This window comes from Poecilia reticulata, chromosome 15 (assembly GCF_904066995.2).
Source record: "Poecilia reticulata chromosome 15, P_reticulata-male-v2, whole genome shotgun sequence".
Classification (NCBI taxonomy): domain Eukaryota; kingdom Metazoa; phylum Chordata; class Actinopteri; order Cyprinodontiformes; family Poeciliidae; genus Poecilia; species Poecilia reticulata.
In genome coordinates, this window is record NC_088844.1 from 5,125,330 (window position 1) to 5,130,978 (window position 5,649).

At 42.2% G+C, this 5,649-nt stretch overlaps 1 long non-coding RNA gene across 1 annotated transcript; it reads right to left on the reverse strand.

Moving 5' to 3' along the window:
- Nucleotides 1-290: 290 nt before the first annotated feature.
- Nucleotides 291-1,644, reverse strand: LOC103476640 (uncharacterized). Its single transcript, XR_001777347.2, has 4 exons — nt 1,580-1,644; nt 1,360-1,434; nt 1,202-1,254; nt 291-781 (listed from the first exon to the last, which is right to left on the reverse strand). It is a non-coding gene; the product is annotated as an uncharacterized LOC103476640 (long non-coding RNA).
- Between the last annotated feature and the right edge of the window lie 4,005 nt (nt 1,645-5,649).

Below are 5,649 nucleotides of genomic sequence, written 5' to 3' on the forward strand. Positions count from 1 at the left end.
GCAGTCGAATGCTGTATCCTTCAAGGGGGGGAGGAGGCGCGGGGGAAGTGCGGGGGTGTTAACAGCTTAACGACTCTACTTAACATGTGAATAGCAACAGGAGACCCACGTGAATTGTCAGTCATTGGATGAAAAAACAAAGACATCACAATTCATTTCTTACACGTGATTGGTTGGTAGATATCTCCCTATTGGACACACTAGACCTTTATAATTACAGGCCTGGTTAAGCCCCTCCCTAATAAATTATAAAAAATAACCCAGACATAAAAATACACCAAGCACAAGGCATAAGTTAATATTTTTAATTTTTGTTGAAAAATAAATATGTACATACATGCATATAACACACATCTATCTACAAATAAAGAAACCACACATATATAAAATAAAACATCTACAAGAAACTACACATATATTTAAAAAACACATCTATAAATAAAGAAACCACAAATAACATAAAATAACATATCTATAAATTAAAAAAAACTTCAGTTTAAAAAATAAAAATAGATTACAGCACAAAATGCTTGTCTACTTCTGGGCTGTGTGGTGGTGGCTTTCTTTCTGAGCATGATCCAACATACAAACGCTTATGACGCAACATGCTGTATTTAGGGTTCGCTTCAAGTCTCTCTTGTAGTTTGGAGCAGAGGTTGCCGAGTTCCTGGCTGCGGAAACTTGGTGGTCTCACAATCCAGCCCGATACACCCTCAAAGATGACACCTTCCCAAAAGGAAATCTCCTCTGCTGCCAAGACGTTCTCCTTCACCTCAAGCAGCTGTTGACACAGAACATACATAAAGTCATAAAGAATCTTTATGAAAACATATTGTTGAAACTATACTGACATTTTAAGTGTCTTGGTTTAGAAACACCAAATATGGGGAGGTGTATTCGCCATATTTGGTCATTGAAAATTATGGCTATGTGGTAAAGTATCAACTCCTGACTATCATGTGAATAAACATGATATTTAACAAAACATTGATAAAAGTACTTAAGTGATTTGTCATTAACCATTGAGGATACATTAAAATTATTGTACACCATCTTGTCCCAAAATGTTACAGCTTCTTAAGAAAATTTAATGTTATTTTTATTTTCACTGCTGATTGCATTCATACACACATATATACAAACATGCATGCAAAACTGATGCATTTGATGCAATTGTGACATCTCTAGTAATAAATCTTGCCTGCTTCTTTCTTTAGCTACATCTGGATGACTGGCAGTAGGTCCTAGATGCAGCTGGAAAACATTTTTGTGCATTGTCAATACATAGCATAATTACAATATGTACATAAACAATGTTGAAGCATAAAATATCATCATTCTAAAATAGTAGATACTCACACCCAGTTGCATCTCTATCCTCATCACGGACATCCAAACGTTCCAGAAGAGTCTGACACAAATGTGACTCTCATTCTGTGGAGTATGTGGAAATAAATGCAAAATTAAAAAAACATTGTAGCAAATATATCGCTTTCTCAAAAATACGTAAGTAAATAAGTTAAAATTATTCTCAACCAGCCATTGTACAGTCTGTAATAAACGCAGTGATTATACATACCGGTTTCATGACTTTGTCCTCACACCTGTCCTCCATTTTGTAGATCAAATAAGCACGACATGCCGGCTCAGATGTCGCCCAGTGTTCCAACATCCGCAAACGGCAACTGCTGTCACAACTTGAGCTGACTGTATAGCTCAATAGGTAAGTCACCAGTCTTCCACCCGGGAGACCTGGGTTCGAGGCCAGGCTGGGGGCTGGGGCAAAAAGTTACAACGGTGACGTTGAGCTGTCAGTGTGGGTCCTTAGGCAAGACCCTTGGAGCTATATAGCCTACCTCATACCATGAGAGACACGAATAAGCACGACATGCCGTCGCCCGGCCAAACAAGGTGCTGGGGAACCAGAGCTTTGACCCTGATGAAAAATGGGCATTTTCCAACAAGCTCCAACTGATGAAAAATGGGCTACTGGAACAAGATGGAAATGGGCGAGAGGTGAAAACATGGATCTGTTGGAATGCTACTACTCAAGTAATCCTAGTCAGAGGGCCTGAACCCTGCATAGGCCTGAACCCTCTCAGCCAAATCATCAGCTACGGATACCGACTCAAGAATGGGGCCACGATCAGTCACCTCCTCTACATGGATGACATCAGCTGTACGCCGCGAGCGAGACATCGACTCACTGATCCACACCACCAGGATCTACAGCACTGACATTGGGATGTCATTCGGACTAGAGAAGTGTGGTCGGATGGTTACAAAGAGAGGGAAGGTAAGGAACAATAGCAGACATAGAGCACAGCTACAAGTACCTTGGAAGCACAGCTACAAGTACCTTGGAATACCACAAGCAAATGGCAACCTCGATGAGGTCACAAGGAAAGTAGCCACAGCCAAATACCTCCAACGAATAAGGCAAGCCAGCTCAATGGCAAGAACAAGATCTGTGCAATAAACAGCTATGCCTTACCAGTAATCAGATACCCTGCCGGAATACTTAACTGGCCAATGGAAGAGATGAAGGCCACGGATGTTAAGACTAGGAAGCTACTAACCATGCATGGAGGGTTCCACCCCAAATCCAGCACCCTGAGACTGTACACAAGCCGTAAGGAAGTGAGTGTGAGAGCCACTGTCCACGATGAAACATCCAAGATCCATAAATACATCAAGGACAAAGCCTCAACGGATGATGTGCTCAGCGAATGTCTCAGGCAATGGGGAACAGAAGACAGAAGATGGAAGTACCATCATGGGAGGACAAGCCCCTACATGGGATGTACCACCGACAAATAACTGAAGTGGCTGATGTCAGGAAAACCTACCAATGGCTGGAGAAAGCTGGACTCAAGGACAGCACAGAGGCACTCATCCTGGCCGCCCAGGAACAGGCCCTTAACACCAGAGCAATAGAGGCTCAGATCTACCACACCAGACAAGACCCAAGGTGTAGGTTGTGCAGGTCTCCTGGTGTACTGGCCTGTCTCCTGGTAGCGCCTCCAGCCTCTGGACACTACGCTGACAGACACAGCAAACCTTCTTGCCACAGCTCGCATTAATTTGCCATCCTGGATGAGCTGCACTACCTGAGCCACTTGTGTGGGTTGTAGAGTCCGTCTCATGCTGCCACGAGTGTGAAAGCACCACCAACATTCAAAACTGACCAAAACATCAGCCAGACAGCATAGGTACTGAGAAGTGGTCTGTGGTCCCCACCTGCAGAACCACTCCTTTATTGAGTGTGTCTTGCTAATTGCCAATAATTTCCATCTGTTGTCTATTCCATTTGCACAACAGCTGGTGAAATTGATTGTCAATCAGTGTTGCTTCCTAAGTGGACAGTTTGATTTCACAGAAGTTTGATTTACTTGGAGTTATATTGTGTTGTTAAAGTGTTCCCTTTATTTTTTGAGCAGTGTATATTAGTATATATCTCCTTACTATCAATGTCGCCTTCTAAAAGTATTTCAGTAAAGAACAAAAATATTCATTAGTAGAAATTTTGTCCAAAATATCTTGCATATTTAACTGTAATGTATTGTCTTGTAGTATTCCCTTCTCTCAACAGAATATTTGGAACAGAACAACAAAACATGTTTACTGTCTCTTCAGCAAAACATGTTGAAAACAAAAATCACATTTTCCTGTTGGATGTTACTGTAAGGATTTAGGTTTCTGAGTTGTTTTCTAGTTAATTTAGTTCCTGTGTTGTCTTGTTCACAGCTGTGTCTTGTGTTCCCTGATTAGCCCTTGTGTATTTAATCCCACCTCTGTCTGTATTTCCTGTCGGGTCCTTGTCATTAGTCATGTCATTGCTGTGCAGTCATGAATTTCCCAGTTGCTACCAGTGTCAGAGCTACTTTCCTTTTGCTCATCTTTGCTGCCTGGACTTTGTACTCTTGTTGGACTTCATTAAAACCATAATTTTTCCACTACTACTTGGGTCCACCGCATCCATCCTCACCATCAAACAGTCACACTTCATGATAGAACAGTGGTTCTTAACCTTTTTTGAGGTACCGAAACCACCAGTTTCATATGCGCACTCACTGAACCCTTCTGCAGTGATAAATAAAATACTTTTTTTCACCCCAAATTCAAGACATAGGGGTGACCCAACTAGAATCTAGTTGGGTCACCCCAAGATCACCAAGTATTCTTAAAAGGTAGAGTCTCTGAGAACAGTTCTTCAAAATATAGTCAGTGTTTTCAGCAAAGTTGAGCTGACTGTCCAGGAACGACCCAAGGTATTTAAAATTTGCCACAGTTTCAACAGGTTGGCCATTGAGAGAAACTGGAACCACTTTAAGGTCTTGTTTAGGTCATTTAATTAGCTCTACATTCTTAAGAGAATGAAAAATTAATAATAAATAATAAAGACTGCGGTATTCTGATTTAGTAAATTATATTAGTTGTGTTACCACCTCCACACCACTAGAGGCAGTAGCAACCCCGAAAAGATGCTACTAAGGAGCAGATTTAGAACCAAAAGCTACAGAATTTGGTAAAAACGGTGAGCTTTGTTGAAGTAATTAAAGACACAAGTTCAAATCCATGCTGAGAGTGGAGCTCCTTTAATCAGTGCTCCTCCGCAGCACTGATTGGCTAAGCAATGTAACGTGATCCTCTGCAGCAAGTGATGGCAAAGCGGGGCGCGTCATCACGACTTTACACAAGTGTGTCTTTACCTCCGCAGCAGAGGCTCCGCCGAACCCTTGAGACCGACTCATCGAACCCAGGTTAAGAACCACTGTGATAGAAGGACCCGACCAAACTAATGATGAGGTTCACTGTTAAAAGGCAGTATCTACAATATGAACCCAGCGAAACTTGAAAGCCTTCAACAGGTTGTATGAGAATCTTTAGACACAGCGGTAAAACCTCGCTCCATTCAGAGACATTTTAGGGTGAACCGTCAGATAAGGCTTCCGCATGTAGGTGTTCCCGCTAAACCCTGAATATACCCAATTTGGGTTGTCTTGGCCCTTTTATCGCAGGTTTTGCCTGACTGGAAACGAGAATACAACCTGTTGAATGTGACAGGTAGCCAATTAAAAAGCGCCGTAACGTAAGAACAGAGGGGAATCCCAAACAGCTGACATATCGCGCAACTGAGAGTCCGGTGGATATCGGAGATGATATGTGGAAATGTTTATTACATGTAAAGGTCATTATTATATATGTTTATTCAGTTAAAATGTTTTTTTTTTTAAAAAAGGTTTTGTTGGCTCTAGTGGCCCCCACCCGAAAGCAGTTCGACAGGAAAGAGGGAAATGAGAGAGGAGGAAGACATGCGGCAAACGCCACCAGGCCGAGAATTGAACCTGCGACCACCGCCACAAGGACCAAGGTCCAAACACGAGGGCTGCGCCCCGCCCCGCCCCTGCGCCACCACAGCACTCCATTCAGTTAAAATGTTAACTATGAAAAGACATAGTCACCTCCAAATCATAGTGCAGCAAATAGTGCGGCTGCTCCCGCGTCTTTTATCCACCGCCTTTTCTTTTTGTTACGTCTTTTATCTCTTAAAATGAGTCCACAAACTATCACTATTGGTTCTACATAGTCATCCATGTTTAAATTCCCTAAATTCCCGCTATCTTGGGGGAACCGTGGATTATCCTC